This window comes from Mustelus asterias, chromosome 6 (assembly GCF_964213995.1).
Source record: "Mustelus asterias chromosome 6, sMusAst1.hap1.1, whole genome shotgun sequence".
Lineage (NCBI taxonomy): Eukaryota > Metazoa > Chordata > Chondrichthyes > Carcharhiniformes > Triakidae > Mustelus > Mustelus asterias.
In genome coordinates, this window is record NC_135806.1 from 74,238,723 (window position 1) to 74,262,605 (window position 23,883).

A 23,883-nucleotide genomic window follows, 5' to 3' on the forward strand; every position below is an offset into this window, starting at 1 on the left:
GTTAGTTCTAGTCTACTGATTGTGTTGTTGCAATAGTAATGCTGCTCAGTAGGAGAAGAACCGTAGGCTCAGAAAAATCGTACTTAGTAGTTAACGAATATGCAAGTTTCAACAGACATTTGGCACTTAAAAAGGTTAATCTACTCTATTTAATTTCAGCGATGTCTGCCAGTGGCAAAACATTTGCTTTGCTGTATTTTTCGCTGCTGCTGCGACTATAAACATTTACACATGGTTTTCCATCTGTTAAATTTAATGGACAGAGAATCACAGATAACACATGCCAATTTTCAGGTGATGTTCCCTATTGAATTACGCATGCATTATATACATAAAATCATTTTACAATTCTTGTAGAAAAGTAAAGTGGTTAGCCAAGGATCAGAGGCTCAAGGTTGTTGCCCTCATTGGCAGGTAGACATGCTGGTTTGAATTGCTCAAGTTGCATCAATATATTGGACCAGAATTTGCAGTGGCAGAGTGATGCACTGGGCCATTTGTTAGACTTGCCCTTTAGCCCAAAAAATGTTTGCCCATTAAGTTGCTGAAAGTACAAGCTGATACTGACATGGCAAGGCAATGGAACATCTGGGAGCTTAACGAACAGTCCTGTGAACAAGGATGGTAGGCACAGGCTCATATTTTGATTGGAGCCACAAAATGGTTAAATAAGAGGGCCAGAAGAATCAGGTGTGCCAGACATGAGAGGAAAGCCCCCCATAGTAATTGACTCAAGGAGCTTAGTCATTACTATTCCTCATCACCCCGACTCCTGCATTATCCCATGAAGACAGGACCATTTTGTGGATTAACTGTCAGGATTTTCCTCCTGTTTTCTGGCTCGTTCATTATCTGGCCCATCTCCTTTGAAAATTCAGTCATAAATATCACATCTGAATGAACAAACAAGTTTCAACTGAAATTTTCCTAAAAATAGATGTATACAGAAAGGAGAGAAAAGTCTTCCTCAACCTGATCCAGGTTGCTGGGTTATCTTCATGTATGTCCATCAGACTGAATGGGGGAATAATGATTTTTTTTCCCACCAAGCAAAACGTGCTACTACCAGTAGACAGGGCCAGCAATTTAAAAATGATCTTTATAGGCAGAATCCTGGGAGCAGAAATGCTTCTCGGGGATTTTCACAGTAACTTCATTGCGGTGTTAACGTAAGCCTACTTGTGACACTAATAAATAAACTTAAACTTAAAGAACATGTGAAACTTGGGGGTTCCCTGTCCTGGTCTTAATCTTTCCTCCAACCTGGGTTCCCCTATTGAGGCAATATTGTGGCAGGGAATATTCTACTGGGTCCTAGCAGCAACCTCTTCCTTCCTGTTGACTTCCCAGTCATTTTCGGCAGAAAACTGTCAAGTAGCATGTTGGTAACTTCCATTAATTTATACTATCAAGGCCTCACTGGATTGTGAAACCCTAAACTCATTTGGCAGACTGCAGCCAACCTATCTCCATGAGTGTTGCACCCTATCCAGCAAGGCCTCCACCTGAAATTCGCTTACCCCTTTGTGTATGTGGACTTTGAGCAACTTTGTCAAAAACTTCTGCACTGAATTGAAGAAGGGAAAGGGTTAATGTTTTTTGTACTCAATGTATTTTGTACCTAAAGGGAAAAGGTTAATGTATTTTGTACCTAAAAGGTTGAACTTTGTACTTAGAATGTATCACAAGCATGACCCCTCATTATGGCTAATCCCCTTGTTTGTACTGCTTTTGGCATGAATATAAGTTATTTATTCATGGTTTCATTCTTTAACTTCATTCTTATAAAGACAGACAGCTAAATATAAATGTAATGTTTGTAAAGTCTTACCTTTTCCACAAGCTTGTGCGTGGTTTGAGGAAGGAAGGCAATTACAAGATGTGGGGCATGATAACGGCCGTTTAAAGGAGGACTCCCGCTGGGCCAGATACAATTGTGCCGGTAACTTCAAAGGAAGGGCCGTGGAAGAGCAGGAAACCCAAGACTGTATCGTGACTACAGCTGCCAGAGAACTGCTGCTCTGTGATCAAGGACTGTTGTATGGACTTTGATTCATGACCAGACCAGTGACTGGTGCTGGGAGCCATAATGTATATATATCCCCACGTTTCTGTGTTCAGAGAGAACTTTGGCTTCAGCTTTCAAGGGGTCAGGTTCTCCCGCAAGCTTGTGAGAATAAAGCCTACTCTATTTTGACTCATACCAGCCTCAGAGGTATTTTTTACCGACTACAGAATCAATAAGGCCAATCTGTCATTGTGTCACTCCGTATAGCCAAAGGATTCCAATAATGCATTAGCCATGACCATCCATTGTCTTCAAATAGTTTTCTAATGGTACTATTTCATATTACCATAAGATAGCCAGTTTTTCACAACCCTCATATGTACATGTTCATTGTAAGGTAGACCATAAAACCATAAGACATAGGAGCAGAAATAGGCCATTTAGCCCATCAAGTCTGCTCTGCCATTCAATGAGATCATAGCAGATTTGATGTGATAATCTTCAATTCCACTTTCCCATTTATCCCCATAACCCTTAATTCCCTTACTGCTGAAAAATCTGTCTACCTTAACCTCGAACATACTTTACGACCTAGCCTCAACAGTGGTAAAGAATTCCACAGATCCACTAGCCTCTGAGAGAAGAAATTCCTCCTCATAAGAAATCAAGCAATCTTTTTTCTATTAATTCTTGGAATGCCAGCCTAGCTGCAAGGCCAGAATTTATTATCCATCCCAAATTGTCCTTGAGCTAGCAGCTGGGTAGGCAATTTCAGGGCAGTTAAAGGTTAACCGCATGGTGTGAGTCTGGAGTCACATGTAGTCCAGGCCAAATAAGAATGCTAGATTTCCTCCTCTAAAGACTTTGATGAACTAGATGCAGTTTTACAACAATCTGATAGCATCATAATTAGTATTAAGGAGACTAGGGCTTAAATTTTCCTCCATGCATCTCCATGCAAAGTGTGGAGAATTCCTGATTGGGCAAACCTAACTTAAGAATGTCTGACTGAATGTTAGATTTTTGTTGTGAGATAGAAAGGGTGAGTATTTGGGAATTCATTTCAAAGTGGGAATTTGGTGCATAAGGGGAAAGAGGTGCTTCAGATAAGGTTTATTGCAAGAAGTAGAACTTGCTGAGTTGGGAGTTCGGTGAAGTGGGGGAGTAAGTCCCTTTCTTCTACTCTTTATCAGCCTCCAGCATTTGAATTCCATTTTGGTACAACAGAAGGAGTGGGTTAATCAGTAACTGGGAAGCAACTGGAGAGGTCCGAGAGCAGGAAAGGGATTCATTAGTGTATAGTTTGTCCATTTATCCTTCAATACTTGGTGATTTATTGGTCCTTTTAAGATTTTATTGGTATCAGTAAAGCTCACTAGCATTAATAGAACTTATTGGGAACATCATGATTATAAATTGTAACTTAATTAAGAAACAATAAATTAATTATCACACAATAAAGACGGCAGGGCAGGTGATGTGTTGCAATTGCAGGATGTGGGACCTTCTGGATGCCACTGTGGTCCAGGGCAATCACATCTGCATGAACTTCGGCTCAGAGTTTATAAGAGGAAGACTGAGATGCAGACACTGCAACACATCAAAGAGGGTGAATGTTCCTGGAAGCTTTCTATCAGGAGGTGATCACACCCCTTAGGATAGGGCCTTCTGATTTGCTTGGTGGTCAGTGCCAGGAGAATGTGATCGTGAGTGAAGAAGATAAGGGGACCCAGAGGGCAACAGTATAGAGGCCTCAGCCGCTGCAACAGTCAAACAGATTTGAGGTTCTTTCTGCTGGTTTGGATAAGAGTGAAAAGGCTGCAGGATGGATGAGCTAAAGGATCATGGCAATGTAATACAGGAAACCAATGCAGAAATTAAGTTACAACAATTGTGGAAATTAAATTATGACAAACAACTCTGTCAAGTAATGGAAAATGTTTATTAGCAAACAAGGCCTTCAGTGGGTTCAGCGCTTGCGTACTCAGGCTAAGAGACTAATCTAACCTTGTGACAGTTTCATAAACACTGCATTCCAGGGCTTGGCCACAGGATGAAAACAAAGACACGTTACCTTGACAAATACCAAAAAACAAGATATGTTGACATATAACACTAATGAAGGAAATGGTTTTCTATTGGATAAGAAAGGGTTGGTGGACTATGTATGCAAATGAAGGATTATAAGTTCTGTTGGTTGAATATACACTCCAAACTGTAAGCCTATTTGGTGTTTTAACTGGCATAGAAACATCGAAACCCTACAGTGCAGAAGGAGGCCATTCGGCCCATCGAGTCTGCACCGACCACAATCCCACCCAGGCCCTACCCCCACATACTTTACCCGCTAATCCCTCTAACCTACGCATCCCAGGACTCTAAGGGACAATTTTTAACCTGGCCAATCAACCTAACCCGCACATCTTTGGACTGTGGGAGGAAACCGGAGCACCCGGAGGAAACCCACGCAGACACGAGGAGAATGTGCAAACTCCACACAGGCAGTGACCCGAGCCAGGAATCGAACCCGGGATCCTGGAGCTGTGAAGCAGCAGTGCTAACCACTGTGCTACCGTGCCGCCCATATGTTCTCTCTCATTGGCTAAAAAGTGTTATAACTGACACAGTTTGCAGAACTCTGTTGGAACGCCACAGTGAAATTCACTGTGTCTGTTCTCACTAGCAGGTAATCAAAACTTAAAAGACTGGAGTACTCACCATGCATTGTCTGGTTAATCCTCAACACTAGGAGCAAAAAGGAATGTAGCGATAGTAGGTGATAGTGTAGTGAGTGGAATAGACACAGATCTGCGTGGCCAAGAGTGTGAGTCCAGAAAGCTATGTTGCCTACCTGGTGCAAGGTTTGGGAAACATCTGCTCAGCACTAGACAGAAACCTGGATTGGGAGGGGAAGGATCCAGTTGGTGTGGTCCATGTAATAGGTAGAATGAGGAAAGAGGTTCTGTGTAGACAGTATAGGAGCTAGGCACCAAATTGAAGAACAGAGCCTCAAGGGTAATAATTTCTGTATTATCTGAGCCATGTGCCAATTGTCAGTGGGCACATAAGAAATTAATACGTGGCTCAGAAACTTGTATGGGGGGAATTGGTGGGGTACTGGCATCAATACTGGGGCTGTACCATTGGAACAGTCCACATGTGAACCGTGCTGGGACCAGTGTTCTAGCAAACTGCATAACTAGAGAAATAGGACTTTAAACTAAACAAGGGGGCTGATAGATCAAGCTTGTGTGGATGCAACAAATCAAGGAGTAGGTTCAAGACAAGAGAGGAAAATAATAATATGGGAAATGAGGGTCAGAGAATGACAGGAAGGGGAATGACAGAGGAGAAAACCTAAGAATAGAACAACAGTCAGAGCTAAATGTTACAAAGATCACAAAAAGGCAAAACTAAAGGTGCAAAGCATTCATAACAAGTAAATGAATTGATATCATACAATGAAGTAAATAAATATGATCTGATGGCCATTAGGGAGACATGACTTCAAGATGACAAGGAATGAGTCCTGAATATTGAGGGGTAATGACATTCAAGAAGAATAGAAAGCTAGGTAAAGGTGAAGGAGTAGCACTGTTACTCAAGGATGGCATTGGTGCCATAGTTAGAGATGACCTTGGCTCAGGAGATCAGGATGTGGAATCGGTTTGGGTGGGGAATATTAGGGGAAATAAGTCACTAGTGGGAGTGGTCTACAGCCCCCCTAACAGGAACCATAATGTAGGACAAAGTATACAAGAAGAAATATTGGGTGCTTGTAATAAAGGAATAAAGCAAAAATCATGGGAGATTTTAATCTACATATAAACTGGAAAAATCAGATTGGCAATAATACCCTGGTTGAGGAGTTCATAGAATATTTTAGAACATAGAACATAGAACAGTACAGCACAGAACAGGCCCTTCGGCCCACGATGTTGTGCCGAGCTTTATCTGAAACCAAGATCAAGCTATCCCACTCCCTATCATCCTGGTGTGCTCCATGTGCCTATCCAATAACCGCTTAAATGTTCCTAAAGTGTCTGACTCCACTATCACTGCAGGCAGTCCATTCCACACCCCAATCACTCTCTGCGTAAAGAACCTACCTCTGATATCCTTCCTGTATCTCCCACCACGAACCCTATAGTTATGTCCCCTTGTAATAGCTCCATCCACCCGAGGAAATAGTCTTTGAGTTAGTTTCTAAGAGTAGCATGTTCTGGAACATACCAGAGAGAAGATTATATTAGATTTGATGTTGTGACTGGATTAAGTAATGACCTCAGAGTAAAGGCACCCCTCTGCTGCAGCAACCACAATATGACTGAATTTTACACCCAGTTTGAAAGGGAGAAGAGTGGGTCTAAAAATAGTACTTTAAACTAGAAATTTTTTTAATTAACAGTTTCTACAGGTATTTAAATAGGAAAAGAGTAAGTAAAGTGAGTGCTGGTCCTCTGAAGACTGAGAATAGGGAATTAATACCAGATAATAAGGAGATGCCATGAATAAATATTTTGCTTCTGTCTTCCCTTACCCCCATTTTTTTCAACTGACGTTGTGAATGGTTCCATCTCCTCAGATAATGTCCACCTCCCTTACAAAATTTCTGTTATCATCCCTTTCTCATAAAACCCCATCTTGACCACTCTGTGGTTGCAAACTAGTATCATATTTCCAATCTCCCTTTCCTCCTCAAAATCCTTGAATATGTTGTCATCTCCTAAATCTTTCCCAAAGATTCCAAAAGAAGCCCATAGATTCTCTGGTTGTGATTGTGGTCAATTATCCCTCTTTGTTGTCCTTATCTCTCAAGCATTTTGCTCATGTTATCTTCCTCCAAAACTTCTCTTCCATTGTCCAGCTCAATAGGATTGCTCTTGCTTCGTTTCAATACTACCTATCCAATTATAGCCAGAAAATCTTCAACAATCTTCTCTTTCTGGCACACAACATCACCATTAGGGTCCTCAGGCCCGTTTCTTTTGCTCACTTATATGCTGCCCTTTAACTCCAGAATTACCTTCCTAAATATCCTCTTATAAACCCTCTTTCAAATCTATACATTCTAAAATCATTTTCTTTGGCTTCATGTCCATTTTTTTCTGATTACACCTCTATGAAACATTGTCTGATATTTTGCTCTGTTAAAACACTATATAAAATCAAGCTATGGTTGTTAATTTTTTTAGAGGTTTAGAAAAAGTCTGGTTCATGTACCTTTAATTATATAGCTGCTTAAATGCATGTCCCTACTGAAATGAAAATGTTCAAATAATGCTGCCCCTTTCGCCAATAAGCTTATCTAAAATTGATGAGGCTCTAACTAGCAGTTTCAGATAACTAGAAAATGAAAGTTCTTCAATTAATCATTTTAAATGCATTCTGTGTGACTTAATTTAGTTGGACAGTACATGAGCAGGCTACACCACAGTGTAAGTTGGGAGGATATAGAGTTAAATGGAAAGGTTGACCAATACAGCGTGAGTACATTGTAAATAATTTAGAGACCAGTTACAAGATACAGTTTACATCAGTATGAAGTGGTTTCGTTTTCACATGAATGCAAAATATGCTTTAATTTGGGTGCAAGGTCAAGTGTCTACCCATAACCACATGCTGAATGAAGTTTAAAGAGTTCCAATATGATCCAATAGCCAAACAGGATCGATTTTGAATATTTGTTTTAATTGTAAGCCTTGGAATCAATCTCATTAAAATAAAACACAATTAAATCATTAGATCACTCTACAATTTCTGTTACAATAAAATCAGGACATTAAATTGGTAACAACATTTATTTTAAACTCTTCCTTTAATTTCACATGGAAATTATGTTCACATGCACTAAAAATAATATTGCAATGTAGCATTAATTGCATGCAATATGACCGGGGAGAAAATTCTGCTCAGGTGTGAGCTAGGCAACTGAATGGATAAAAATCAGAATGGCTTTCCTTTTATATATAAGCCTCAGTTTTGACTTCCAGTGATTATATGCTGGGACAGCTGCCACTGTTCACCGGTATGTTACCGGTGCCACGTGATAGCGAGTTGAGGAACAGGGAGAGAGTGCAGTTAAACATGTGGTTGCAGGGATAGTGTAGGAGGGAGGGTTTCAGTTACGTGGATAATTGGAACACATTCTGGGGAGGGTGGGACCTGTACAAACAGGACGGGGTGCACCTGAACCAGAGGGGCACCAATATCCTGGGAGGGAAATTTGATACGGCTCTTCAGGGGGGTTTAAACTAATTTGTCAGGGGAGTGGGAAAAGGAGTTGTAGTCCAGAAGTCAGTGTTGAGGGTGGTGAGGTATTGGGGAATGTATCAAGGTCAAGGGTGGGTACCGGTAGACAGGAAGGTGGGTTGAAGTGTGTCTACTTCAATGCAAGGAGCATCCGGAACAAGATAGATGAACTTGGGGCGTGGATTGGTACTTGGGACTACGATGTTGTGGCCATTACGGAGACGTGGGTAGAACAAGGACAGGAATGGCTGTTGGACGTTCCAGGGTATAGATGTTTCAGTAAGTGTAGGGAAGCTGGTAAAAGAGGTGGAGGAGTAGCATTGTTAATCAAGGATAGTTTAACGGCTGCGGAAAGGCACTTAGAGGGGGATCTGCACACTGAGGTAATATGGGCTGAAGTTAGAAATAGGAAAGGAGCGGTCACGTTTTTAGGAGTTTACTATAGGCCCCCAAATAGTAATAGAGATGTGGAGGAAGAAATTGCTAAGCAGATTATGGATATGTGTGGGGGTCGCAGGGTAGTTGTCATGGGGGACTTTAACTTTCCAAATATTGATTGGAAACTTTGTAGGTCAAATAGTTCGGATGGGGCAGTTTTTGTGCAGTGTGTGCACGAGGGTTTCCTGACACAATATGTGGATAGGCCGACAAGAGGTGAGGCCACATTGGATTTGGTACTGGGAAATGAACCGGGCCAAGTGTTAGATTTGGTTGTGGGAGAGCACTTTGGAGATAGTGACCACAATTCAGTGTCTTTTGTTATTGCAATGGAGAGGGATAGGGCCGTACGGCAGGACAAGGTTTACAATTGGGGGAGAGGTAATTATGATGCGATTAGGCAAGATTTAGGGGGCATAAGATGGGAACAGAAACTGTCAGGGAAAGGCACTAATGAAAAGTGGAACTTTTTCAAGGAACAAATACTGGGTGTCCTTGATAGGTATGTCCCTGTCAGGCAGGGAGGAAATGGCCGAGTGAGGGAACCATGGTTCACGAAAGAGGTGGAATGTCTTGTGAAAAGGAAGAGGGAAGCTTATGTAGGGATGAGGAAACAAGGTTCAGATGGCTCGATTGAGGGTTACAAGTTAGCAAGGAATGAGCTGAAAAAGGGGCTTAGGAGAGCTAGGAGGGGACATGAGAAGTCCTTGGCGGGTCGGATCAAGGAAAACCCCAAGGCTTTTTACTCTTATGTGAGGAATAAAAGAATGACCAGGGTGAGGTCAGGGCCGGTCAAGGACAGTAGTGGGAACTTGTGTATGGAGTCAGTAGAGATAGGCGAGGTGATGAATGAATACTTTTCTTCAGTGTTCACCAAGGAGAGGGGCCATGTTTTTGAGGAAGAGAAGGTGTTACAGGCTAATAGGCTGGAGGAAATAGATGTTTGGAGGGAGGATGTACTGGCAGTTTTGAATAAACTGAAGGTCGATAAGTCCCCTGGGCCTGATGAAATATATCCTAGGATTCTTTGGGAGGCAAGGGATGAGATTGCAGAGCCTTTGGCTTTGATCTTTGGGTCCTCACTGTCCACGGGGATGGTGCCAGAGGACTGGAGAGTGGCGAATGTTGTTCCTCTGTTTAAGAAAGGGAATAGAAATGACTCTGGTAATTATAGACCGGTTAGCCTTACTTCGGTGGTTGGCAAATTGATGGAAAAGGTCCTTAGGGATGGGATTTACGACCATTTAGAAAGATGCGGATTAATCCGGGATAGTCAGCACGGATTCGTGAAGGGCAAGTCGTGCCTCACAAATTTGATTGAATTTTTTGAGGAGGTAACTAAGTGTGTTGATGAAGGCAGGGTAGTTGATGTCATATACATGGATTTTAGTAAGGCCTTTGATAAGGTCCCCCATGGTCGGCTTATGATGAAAGTAAGGAGGTGTGGGATAGAGGGAAAGTTGGCCGATTGGATAGGTAACTGGCTATCTGATCAAAGACAGAGGGTGGTGGTGGATGGAAAATTTTCGGACTGGAGGCAGGTTGCTAGCGGAGTGCCACAGGGATCAGTGCTTGGTCCTCTGCTCTTTGTGATTTTTATTAATGACTTAGAGGAGGGGGCTGAAGGGTGGATCAGTAAATTTGCTGATGACACCAAGATTGGTGGAGTAGTGGATGAGGTGGAGGGCTGTTGTAGGCTGCAAAGAGACATAGATAGGATGCAAAGCTGGGCTGAAAAATGGCAAATGGAGTTTAACCCTGATAAATGTGAGGTGATTCATTTTGGTAGGACTAATTTAAATGTGGATTACAGGGTCAAAGGTAGGGTTCTGAAGACTGTGGAGGAATAGAGAGATCTTGGGGTCCATATCCACAGATCTCTAAAGGTTGCCACTCAAGTGGATAGAGCTGTGAAGAAGGCCTATAGTGTGTTAGCTTTTATTAACAGGGGGTTGGAGTTTAAGAGCCGTGGGGTTATGCTGCAACTGTACAGGACCTTGGTGAGACCACATTTGGAATATTGTGTGCAGTTCTGGTCACCTCACTATAAGAAGGATGTGGAAGCGCTGGAAAGAGTGCAGAGGAGATTTACCAGGATGCTGCCTGGTTTGGAGGGTAGGTCTTATGAGGAAAGGTTGAAGGAGCTAGGGCTGTTCTCTCTGGAGTGGAGGAGGCTGAGGGGAAACTTAATAGAGGTTTATAAAATGATGAAGGGGATAGATAGAGTGAACATTCAAAGACTATTTCCTCGGGTGGATGGAGCTATTACAAGGGGGCATAACTATAGGGTTCATGGTGGGAGGTATAGGAAGGATATCAGAGGTAGGTTCTTTACGCAGAGAGTGGTTGGGGTGTGGAATGGACTGCCTGCAGTGATAGTGGAGTCAGACACTTTAGGAACATTTAAGCGGTTATTGGATAGGCACATGGAGCACACCAGGATGATAGGGAGTGGGATAGCTTGATCTTGGTTTCAGATAAAGTTCGGCACAACATCGTGGGCCGAAGGGCCTGTTCTGTGCTGTACTGTTCTATGTTCTATGTTCTAATCTGACTCTCATTTTAGCTGCTTCTGAGATGGATTTTGAAAGTCACTCTGGCCTCTAACAACATTGTTCTGTCATAAACACAATCCATTTTTGGTGACGAAAACCTGTCCCCAAATTAGCTCACAGTTGTCCTGAAACAAAAGCAGGAGCTGGCCACTTTTGCTTGTTCTGATATTGACTATTTAAAGCAGTTATATTATGCACTTAGAACCAGATTTTAGCCCAATTTTGAACTATTCTAGTTTTCAGTGTGCAATGGAAATGGAATTTTAATAAATGGGAACTATGGGGGAAATTTTAACTTAACTTGCCAGATAGGAAATCCACAAGATTGGATGGAATGACAATTTTACACCCCATTCATGATTATCCTCCATTGGGTTCAATGGTGAATAAAATCATATAGCGTGTAAAAGCAAATCCAATCTCGTTAGTTTTCTAATGGGAGATTTAATTTAAAATTGTCCCTCCCCAGCTCGGCCATTTATTTTACTTCAAGCAATGGTGCTCTTCTTTATTGTGAATGATGTTTGTTAAAGTTATTAACACCTGTGAAGAACAGCTCTTAAGAAATCACCATGTTTTCGTGGATGTAGCAAAACTCTGTTAAGAATAAAGCCTTATTAAAGAGTATCCACTGATTCATCAGTTAGTGTAATTTCTCGTCAATCAAAGGAATTTTAGTTCGTTTAGTTTATTTTTATTTGTGTCATAAGTAGGCTTACATTAACACTGCAATGAAGCTACTGTGAAAATCCCCCAGTCGCCACACTCTGGTGCCTGTTCGGGTACACTGAGGAAGAATTTATCATGGCCAATGCACCTAACCAGCACATCTTTCAGACTGTGGGAGGAAACCGGAGCACCCGAAGGAAACCCACGCATACACAGGGAGAACATGCAGACTCCACACAGATAGTTACCCAAGTTGGGAATCGAACCGGGTCCCTGTTGCTATGAGGCAGCAGTCACTGGATTTAGGGATTAATTTGGCACTGTAAACATGTGATTGTTGCCTATGTTTAGCTATGATCCATTCTGTTTGGATTAATTGAAAGATCAAAACTGTTACTTTGGAGTGTTCATGATTTTGATAGAAATATCAAAAGTTGACATTTTTACAAATGCATATACAATGGCCGAAACTTCCATCATCATTCACGGATGGGATTCTCCAGTGCCGCTGAAAGTGAATGGAGTTTTGGAACGCCAAATTCTCCATTCTCGCTGACAATGGGTCCTGCCACAGATGAGGCCAGAAAATCCGAGACATACCCTACCCTCTTGTGCCTCCACCCTCAGGACCCCCGGGACTTACTTCAAGTGCAGTCCCAGGACTTAGGCTGAAACACAGTGCTGCAGTACCTCTTCTGGTCACTGCAGCGCGGTGCCCGGATGGGCTGGGGAGATGTCTGTCAATCTGATTAGCCATTAGATCTCCAAGGCAGGACTTTCTTCCAAGGGTGAATGGATGTCCCGCCTACTGCCAATCAATGCTCTTTTAAGTATGAAATGGCAATAGGCATGGCAGAGTTAATGAGGATGGATTACGTGCCAACTCTCAGGATGTCGCGTGTTCAGCACCCCGATGTGGTCTCACCAATGCCCTCTCCAACTGAGGCATAGCATTGCTACTTTTATAATCAATTCTCTTTAACTAACTAGTTATCCATTCCCATTGTCTTGGTAGAACTACAGCTGATCAAAGTCCAGTACTTCCTTTCAACAGTGCACTGTTAAAGTGAACCTTGACACCCCACCTGAACCACGCATCCACCCCCTATCCCCATCCACCCCTGTTCCCACAGGTGTGAAATTCCATCTAACAGGTCTGCAGTGCAATTCATATAGAAACCTTCCAGAAAAATAGTCAACTTTACAATATTGGCCATCAGATGACTTATGGCCACCACTTTGGATCAGTAGCTTTACTTGTTTGTTTTTAAAAATGGTCACCTTTAAACAGTTCAAAATGTCTGGTTAGCTGTTGAACTATAATGGTGAGGTCTAACACTCTCTTGCAAAGATAGGTAACTAAGTGCATCCACATTTGCTATATGTTTTACAGGCCGTGCTTGAAGGCATATTCGTAGGCGGAGAGGATTAACACCCAATGCTGAATTCTTGCCGATGCAATTGGTGGAATAGCCTCGTCTTCTTTAAAAAGACTCAAAGCGGTTTGTGATCCAAAACAATAGTAAAGTGCCAACCACACAAATGCTGGTGGAATTTCTTGACAGCAAAAACTACTGATAATCATTCTTTCTCAATTTGTGAGTAGCCTTTTTCAGCTTCTGAGAGGGTTCTCGAGACATACCCAATTAGTCTTTCTGATATGTTGTTCATCTCATGGGACAGCACTACACCAACACCATATTGAAAAGCACCACAAGTTGACACCAATTTCTTAGACAGGTCAAAATGCACCAACAATTTGAATAATGCAGTGATTGCTTTACTCTATTGGATGCTTCTTTATGGGGTATCTTCAAAAACCAACACTGATGTTTCTTTAGCAGAATATGCAAGCGAATCAATAATGTGCACAAATCTGGTGAAACAAATCCAGGCTGGAATTTTCCCATTCCGCCTGCCACGGGAATCATGGTGGGCGGGGGTGGACCATACGACCTTGGAGCGAACACAGCCAGAAAATCCCGTCTCCATGGTAATTCACCATTCCTAAAAATGACTTGAGCTCAGATTTATTTTGGGGACCTTGTGCCTCTTTTATGACCTTGACCTTGTCTTCTATAGGGTATAATCCTTGTGCATCCACATTGTAACTCAGGGAGGCTCCCTCAGTGACTTGAAAAGTACATTTCTCCTTCTTGATGCAAACTTCAGCCTCCTGAAATCTCTTTAGCACCTCCTCAAAGTTAGCGATGGGTGCTACCCACTCCGTAAATGTAACTGGCTGGGTAATGCCCAGTTCTTCAGATCTCTTTAATTCAGTTTCCACCTTTGGTCATAAGACATACGGTACTGGTCAAGGGGACACCTCTGGATTAACATAGATCTTTGCCAGCAGGTGTTTTATCTTGCCTAACTCATCATTGAAGAAGTTCTCATATTTCTTCATCAGTTTGAACAATCCTCCTTCCCGCACTTGGAAACTCTCGGTACAATTTAATTTGATTTCCTTAAGTCAATCGCAGCCCAAGAGGCTTTGTCCTATTTTGTGACACCATTATTACTGGGAGCTGGGCAGACTGCTGCCCATAGCTACAGGTGCTGTTGTCATGCCCATAACCTTTATGGTTTCTCCTCTGCAAGTTGTTAAATTCGCTACCATTTACCAGGAACATTACAGGAAAGGGGACTTTCACATTAAACAGCGAGTGAACATCTAAATTGCTGGTGCAAGCTTCTTCTGCATTTCATACTTGAGATGCTCCAGTGTCTACTTCCATCTTAAGAGGTTTTCCATTTACCGAGTGGTAACTGGTGAGTGGTACCATTTTACAGGCTTTGTAACTCTTTGCACCCTTTTCAGCACTCTCATTGCTAGTGCTATCTCCAAAGCTCACTTAAAATTTATATCTGCTTCTGCTAGTAACTTCCATTGAATAGCTTCATTATTCACGCACAGACTAATCTGTCCTGCAGCATATCATTCAGAGTGGCTCCAAAGTCACAGGACAATCACCACACAACCATCTCTATTCCCATTCTGACCTCTGCAACATTGTTGCATTAAAGCTCAATTAATCCTTCAATTAGGCACTTTACAACCTTCCAGACTCAACATCAACTTCAACAGTTTCAGATTGTGATCTCTGCTCCCATTTTATGATCAACAACATTGATCATTATTTTACAATTGTCATTTCCACCCCCTCCTGACCCAAATCTTAATGTTCTGCACCAACAAACCTTTTGCTATTTAATCTCTCCTGTCTCCCATCCAATCAGAAACTTTAGGCTGAATTTTATGCTGTGCATTCAGGAACATTTCCCACAAAGCTTCAAGACAAGCAAACACTCGAGAAGAGAGATGTCACCCATGTGGCCCTATTCTTGATGCTGTGAATATGGACTAAAACTTTCACAAGTGCTCAGGTGCAATGTTTCCCCTTCGCTTGCAGCTGTACTGGAGAGAGATATCTGATTTGCCTCCTCCCTTGCCCTGGATGACTTTGGCAGGTGTCCTCTTCGAGGCTTGGACTTTGAGCCACCAACAACTTCAGGAGATTCTTGCACAGTCACATGTGAATTTTCAGTTGCCACAGCAATGACTGCAACCTGTGTCAATGGCTGTTTAATGGTGGAAGCTGCCCCCTTCACAAGTTCCCTGAGAAGAACTTCCGGATGGAGGCAGTTGCTGCTCAAGCCCATTTGGCCCTCCCTGCAAACCAGATGGAGTAGATGGGTGACCACATTCCCAGTTTCCCTATTGTCTGGCTCTGATCCCCTGAGCTCAGAGCCAGGACAATGGTGCACAGGTCAGAGTGCATCATGACAATTGTATTTGCAATGTGCTCAGTTTGCCCCTCAACGATAATTGCCAGTCTGCCCATGGGGGAAGCTTGGTACTCTAAAGAGTGTGTGATCACAGTGCTCTTGGCCTGGATGGACACAGTCCCTGCCAGAGCACGCAACCCCTCTGGTATACCTGCCAAATCTTTACAGACCTCACGCCTTATGGACAACTCTGGAGGCTCATTGTCCAACTCGGAATCAGATTCTGGTTCACCACAGGCGCTCCTCCAAATGCTCAAGACCTGCTCCACCACACTCTCCAGCAGCTGCACTTAGCGATTTGAAGTGCCCTCACCAATTTGTGCATGTCCCCTGTCCAACGCACTAAATCTGCTAAAGTGACAGTATCTGTGATGGTGATCGGTGCAGAGAGAGGATGTGATGCTGTACCCGCCAAGGGTTCCTCAGAGCAGAAGGAGGGTAGTTGCTGCACTGCTTCTACTGGAGGCGGCACTTAAGATGCTTCTCCTGTAACAGAGGGATATCAGTAAGGAGGGTAATCGGGTATCACATTACTTGACAAATCACCCCCTAACACTGAACTCACATTAACTTCTTCAGCGCCTGACAGATATGAAATGAACTCTGCAGAAACTATGAATTCCTGGACAAAATGTGAAGCCTCTCTGACCATGACACTTGTTGGGAAGTGTGAAATCTCAACACTTTGCATTTTCCCAACCTCCTGTAAACCACACTGAACATCTCTTCTTATCACTCAGTCTGATACAAGAAACAAACATCTCTCCATTCTCACCACTGCCAATAATCCTGGTGATCTCATCTTCCAGGCGGGACAGCACTTGCTTTTCATATTGATTCAGGATTTCCACGTGTGCTATTCGCCTGTACCGTCTCGCAATGCATGGGCATTGTGGGCTCGCTTCTCCTGAAAAGATTTGACACGGTGTTGGCATCCTATTTTGGGTACTACAAGTGCCCTTATAGCTCCAAAATGTTGTTGTGCGATGTGTGTTAGCATACACACAATGAAATTCCACTGGAAGAATATGGGGAAGACAGATCTTGAAGTCAATCGCATGTAATGCAGTTCTGACACCAGCAGTGCTATTTGGGAACACAATGTTCAACAGCTGAACACACTCTCAACAATAGGAAGGACCTCCACCACCACCATTTTGAAAGGAGCATCAATTACTTGCATATTAGTTGATGGTTGATTTCTTCTTTATGAGTCTACAAGTGTTTGGTAATTTATATCATCGTATTAAGTCTACAGGGAGTGGTATGACAGGTACTGAAAGACGTTTGCTGATCTCAAGGTCTCTGGACAAACCAATTGCTGCAGACATGGGTGCATTTGTAGGCATCCCCAATGCAATGAACAGAGGTTATGCAGAGCAGAACAAGTTGCTGGAAGAGGGAGGAGGAGGAGGGGAATAAGGGCTCTTAGCAGGAGACCATATATGTCCAAGGTATTCAGGGAGCAATTCCCCTACCTGACCCTCAGTGAGGGATGCAATGCATGTGATGTCTGTGATTCAGTAAGGCCATCCTCACTGAAACCTATCACTTGAAATCTCAGAGCATTGCTTGAGGCTTTGAAGATGACTGTTATGATGAACTTTTATGCACTTCATTCCTTCAGAGCTGGAGCAGGCAATATTTTCACTGTCTCACAGTCTGCCTTCCCACTGTTGCTAAGGGAGGTCACTGAGGCTCACTTTTCAAAGGGAGATAATTACATCTCATTATCTCTCTCAGATGAGGAGACAGATTGAGTATGTGGCTTTGCTAGCAATGCGGGTTTCCTGTGGTGCAGGCTGCCCATTTGCAGCATGCATATCACTTTTTTAGGCACAACATGTCAACTCTGCTCTATACCAGACAACAGGTAGCAAGGGCATGTCAGGTGAAGTATTCAAGAGAGAACCAGGACAGATACAATAAATTGAGAGTAGAAGTGAAGAGGGAAAATATTAGCGCAAAATATTAGTAAAATAGTAAGCAGGTAGTAAGAGGTGGGGTGGGGCTTATTAGGGACCAAGAGAATGTTATAAGCTTAAAGGTGCAGGGCAAGACCAGAATACTTCATGATTACATTGTATCAGTGTTTACTAGGGAAATGGACATAAACAAAATATCAGTAGAAGTGCAGGTGGTAGAGGAAATGGATGGGTGAAATGAATAAGCTAGGGGATTTTCACAGTAACTTCATTGCAGTCATACTGTAAGCCTACTTGTGACACTAATAAATAAACTTTGAATGTACAGAATGTACTAAGCTGGCTGTGCTTAGTGTTTATAAGTCCACTGGTCTAGATAATTTGGATGCCAGATTGCGAAAGGAAGCAAAAAGACTTGCTATAATCTTCTAATCCTTCCTAAATTCAAGGAAGACTCCCGAGAATTGGAGAGTGGCAAATGTGACACCATTATTCAAAAAAGGATTTAAGAACTTTCCTATTACCTACAGGTTGATCAGTTTAAAATCCGTGGTGGTTAAAATTTTCAGGGGATAATTGGGGGCGAATAATAACATGTACATGGAGATATTTAGTTCGTTAAAGAGACCCTGGTAGAATCTATAAAACAGTGTTTGACTAACCTAATGGAGATTCATGGAATCATAGAATCCCTACAGTGCAGAAGGAGGCCATTTGGCCCATCGAGTCTGCACTGACAACAAGTCCACACAGGTCCTATTCCCATGACCCAACATATTTATTCTGCTAATCCATCTAACCTACACACCTTTGGACACTAAGGGGCAATTTAGCATGGCCAATCAACCTAACCAGCACATCCTTTGGACTGTGGGAGGAAACCGGAGCACTCGGAGGAAACTCACGCAGACACAAGGAGAATGTGCAGACTCCACACAGACGGTGACCCAAGCCGGGAATCAAACCCGGGTCCATAGCGCTGTGAAGCAGCAGTGCTAACCACTGTGCCACTGTGCTGCCCATTAAGATTCTGCGTAACTTTAACAAACAAACAATAGGGCGTCATTGTTTGTTTGTTAAAGTTATGCAGAATATTAATGGGCAGCACGGTGGCACAGTGGGTAGCACTGCTACCTCACAGTGCCAGGGACCTGGGTTCAATTCCAGTCTTGGGTGACAGTCTGTTTGCAGTTTAAACGTTCTCCCCATTTCTGCATGGACTCTCCAGTTTCCTCCCACACTCCAAAGATGTGAGGGTTAAGTGAAATGGCCCTACTAAATTGCTCCTTAATGTCAGGGGGACTAGCAGGGTATATACATGGGGTTACGGGGATAGGGCCTGGGTGGAATTGTTGTCGGAGCAGGCTCGATGAGCTGAATGGCCTCTTTCTGCACTGTAGGGATTCTATATGATTCTATAAGGGGATGCAGTAAATGTGGCTTATAGGATTTTCAGAAAATGTTAACAGTTGTTCAACAAATGGAACACTCTCTGGCATTATGGTAAGGTGCTTTCACCTACATCACTTTTGGGTCAGACATCCAAAAACTCTTGCCAAACCTTTGACCTAAAAATCCATATCAAATTTACTCAAATTTAATTCTGGAAAAAAATTCAAACTTCCTTTGAAATAGTTATCAGCAGTTTGTGCTTCATTTAAACCTACAAGCTTACAGAGACAAATTCCAAATGCTGTTTACAAGAATAGTGTCCATTTGTAATTAGTGTTTATATGTGAGGCAAACCTTGGAATTAAATTCATGGAAGGCAAGAATAATCTAGCTCCGAACAACCTGCATTCATATAACACACAATGTAGAAAAAGCATGCTCCAGAACATATTCAGAGTTAAATATCTCCTCAGTTATTTGGAAGTTCTAAATCACTTGTCAGAAAAGGTATATATTATTTTTGGATATTGTATAGGGTTCCAGCAACTTGAGTATTTAATACAGGTTGTAATTGATTAGACATAGAGGTATTATAAACCACCAAAGGTGGAAAGAAAATTACTCTGTAATCAAATTAAACTTAACCATGCTTACTAACATCTTTAAAAGCATAAAGAACAAGAACATTTACTTTGATAAACATACACAGTTTTACTTATTAAAAAGTCTTATTTATCAGAAAAAGAATGTAAAGGGTGACCCATTACCATCACTTGATTTGGTGATCAGCTTTTCATGTCGTGGCATTTCACAGTTTCAGAGTATCCACTCGAAGAAGTTTACAAACGACCAATTGGTATCAATACAGTGAAAGAATTTGCAGCATTTAGGCCATGTGAATGAAAGGCAACTTAATTGAATTTGTACAAAACTTTCACCTGCTGTTGGCTGATTGTTTAGCTGCATTCACTGAGTGAAACATGATGATAGGCTATTCAACTTCTGGCTAAAGAATTCATGAAGTTTTAGGTTACTGTTATTGTGCAATATCACCGAGGTCACAAAGTAATCAGTGAACACTCTTTTTAGTGAAGAATATTTGACATGATAACAATTCAAACATTTAAATTTTGCATTCCAAATCTATTTTAGTATTAAAGATGTATTTTTACTAATTACACTTTTGTCCTTTGGTAATTTGGTAATTGCTTTTCCTTCTATTGTTCAAAGAATAGAACTAAAAATGGCCATTATTTTTGTGGTTTGTGTTTTTATCAAAGATTGCGATTTTAGTTTTACCATTTACTTCAGCTTGTAGGTTGGATAGGTTTCGCACTTTTCAATAATAAAATTGATACAGACTGAAGTTTGTCTTCAACAACCATAAATTTTCACAGTTGATGTTCACCAACTTCCTTCTGAATGTTGAACTTCATATAATTCCACTGAGGGTTCCACTACAATGCCCAGTTTATCACCAAGCCAAAGAGACCAAGAGGGCTCAGGATCGATCAATCATCCTCCATGCTGAAATAGCAGGACATTCACAAACTTCAAGGAAAATAAGCAGACAAGTTACCCACCTCTGACTGCTACACAGTGACCTCAATGGGAAGGCCATGTGTATAGATGTTGGGTGATTACTGGATAGGATAGGCAGTAATATTCTCCACATTCTTTGCTGTAGGAGCTTATCCTTAAAGACTTTGTCCCTTGGGTGTAGTAATGGAAGTCGGTTGATGCTACGGATCCAATATACATCAGTAGCTATTAGAGTAAGCTGTATGGGGGTGGGGGGAACAAAAGTCTTTGTGAGAACTCTTTGTACATTTGTGAACTTATTTGAGGTCCATAGTCATAAACCCTCACCATGATCTAATTTAACTCCATAAACATTAATCAGTGAATCCAATCAAATGTACAACTATTAAAGGTGGTGGGTGCCTAGAACTCGCTGCCGGGGGAGGTAATGGAAGCAGATACAATAGTGAGTTTTAAGGGGCGGTCTGGACAAATACATGAAAAGGATGGGAATAGAGGGATACGGTCCCTGGAAGAGTAGGGGGTTTTAGTTCAGTCGGGCAGCATGGTCGGTGCAGGCTTGAAGGGCCCAAGGGCCTCTTCCTGTGCTGTAATTTTCTTTGTTCTTTGTTCTATTGATGCCAATCATGAATACCAAGATCACAGGAGGTGACAATGGTTTATCAATGTTTTTCAATTCAATCAGTGTGTGAAACTTTGCTATTTCACTGCAGAAACTGATAAAACATGAAAACGAAGCAACATGAGGTACCTGAGACCGATTAGGTAAGGTACACATCACCTACAGTGGATATGATTTTCTGAACAATTGAATAAGGGGACAATTTCCACATCTGCCATAACCAAACATAGTAAGATCTGATGAGATTTCTCTGATCCTGACTCCAAGTATTTGTAGCAATTCATAAAGTTATAACGTGTCTCAACTATACTAAATTACTTCTTGGTGAACACTTCAAAGCAGCTCCTCTGAAAAATTAGTTACTGTCTCAGAAAACTGACACTGGATAGAAAGGGACAAGAAATCTGTAACTCTCTCCTACAGCACAACATTTCTTCCTGATTGAACCACATATGTATGCCAGGCTCTCAAAGGGTTTACTCCGAGCCTGGATTACAGTGTATACCAAAAGGATAGATGACAATTGGTTCTTTTACTGTAATGCGATGTGTCCATCCCTTCACATTCCCAGCATGGTTAACAAAGGAACTCAAACCATCTGCACCTCCGTAATGGACCTGGAGAGAAAACAAGCACAGAAAATGTTCTAGCTTTGCTGATATACATAATGTGTCACTGAAATTTGTGCATATGACCTTTTCCACAGGAAAATTCAGAATCATTTATACAATAAAAGAAAGGAGGAAAATGAAATAAATGAAAGGAGGAAAACAGGAGTGAAAATGAAAGAAAGATTTGGGATAGATGCCAATGCTCAGATCAGAGAGAGGTATTTTAAGCAGATGTTTGAAAGCAAGGTGAGACATGGCAAGAGAAAAAAAATTAGAGGGAGAGTTTCAGAGCCCAGGGCTGAAACAACCAAAAGAATGAGCACCGATGCTGGAGTGATGAAAACTGGCAACAAGGAAAGGCTGTTTTAACTCCGAAGAAATGTTTTGCTTAATTACATTTTTAATGAAGCAAATATACTAGGCCAATAAAGTGATGGTGGCTGTCCCTTATTATTAGTACAGAGGCCCAAAGACTGCCAAGTGATCAAAATGCTCAGTGCACCAAATGCAATTGCTCCCCTAAAGAGATAGAGTTGAGAGAGCCTCATCGTATTGCCAGTGTGGATTGAGCAGTGTTGCTGAGCATCCATTAACAAGAGGCACTTCAGGGAAAGCCAGCTGCAACATAAAATATCTGATTTGTGAGGCCTTCTTCTTGATATAGAAACACTGTTCCTAGCTTCTCCCAGTCTTTTCTTTCTGGCTCCACTGACTAAACCTTGCATAGGATTTCTATCCCTAGTGGTTGAAGTACAAAGAAATAAAAGCAATGAACACTAGTTGGCCACCAGTTCTTACATTGCGGCTGAGGCTTAGTATTCCAAGTCCTACCCCTCTGGACCTCTCGCATGTCATCTGTTAGATACCAAGGGTACCTGTTAATAAGATGACCTTGCAATGTGATGCCAAGTCAGCTTATTAGGGCATAATTGTGGCCTTTGGAATCGTGTTCCCAGTATTGTTGAGATAACATTATAATTGCTCCTGTCATAGGCACATTTCTATTGAATACTCAAGCATAATCCTATCATGGAGCCTCAAGATGTGCCATGCAGAATCCCAAATTTGCAAAAGGAATTGGAATTGGCAAACTTTAGAAATAATCAATGAGATCTGAATTGGAGAATTGGACTTTGGTTTCATTTGGAAGGAGATTCCTTTACCTAAAAGATTACTTTGCAGAAAAATACATATAATGATTGATAGACTATTGTAATTGATTAGAAGTGGCAACAAATTCAATAGTAAGGAGATGAACGATGCTCCCAATGCAACGTCCAAAATCGACTCAGGTATATATCATTAAAACTTCCTCATAGAATGCAGCCTTTCTACAATGTTATTAATGCTATCATTTGATTTACATTACCTCCAACTACTTAGTTATAGAGGAATGAATATTATGATCTACTCAGATATTTCAATTAAGCTTTACGTCAGCGAAATTTCCTCAAGGGCTTAGCTCAATCACAATTATATTTACAGTTATCAGTCAATCTGCAAAGCAACAAGTGTCAAGACTAAAGCAATCAGTCAATAAAAGTGATCCCTTAGGAATTCTCCAGACAAATGCTTTTAATGAGCTCAACATGAGTGATCCAAAAAGGCAAACTGCAGATTTTAAAGGGCTGGGTTTTGCAAAGAGCAATTAAAGGTTATCTGGAGGCAGGCTGACCTGTGTCAGAACCAAATAGTTATAAATTAAACAACTATAGGCCTGATTATTTATAGAAATGTGGGCTATGTGAATTTAAGGGCGTATTCTGTTTAGTTGTCAGAAGAGGTGAATTTGCAGTTTGAAACCCTGTGTGGTTTATTTTTCAAGTTCAATTAAAAGAAATGGTTACTCCTGTGGTTATCTGAAGGGTTTCCAATGGTTTCCATAAGGGACTTTCTGGGTGACAGAACTTTACTACCCTTTAACCTATTCTCATCCAAAATATTATTTTTGAAGTGTAATACTGAAATGTATACTGCAGCCAATTTATAAACAGCCAATGTATTAATGAATGACCAAATAACGAGGTGGACTTTTGATGAACTATCAGGATGTAAAAACAGCAATGTAGACTAGCTGCCT

At 41.7% G+C, this 23,883-nt stretch overlaps 1 protein-coding gene across 2 annotated transcripts in view; it reads right to left on the minus strand.

The window, feature by feature from the left end:
* Nucleotides 1-23,883, minus strand: part of LOC144494935 (transmembrane channel-like protein 1) — a 107,421-nt gene that overhangs the window by 61,425 nt on the left and 22,113 nt on the right. Inside the window, exon 2 of one of the 2 annotated variants that reach the window (XM_078214559.1) lies at nt 20,612-20,808. The exons of the other annotated variant lie outside the window; for it this stretch is intronic. The gene's annotated coding sequence lies outside the window, so the exon portion shown is untranslated. The remainder of the gene's footprint in view (nt 1-20,611; nt 20,809-23,883) is intronic. 2 annotated transcript variants of the gene reach the window in all.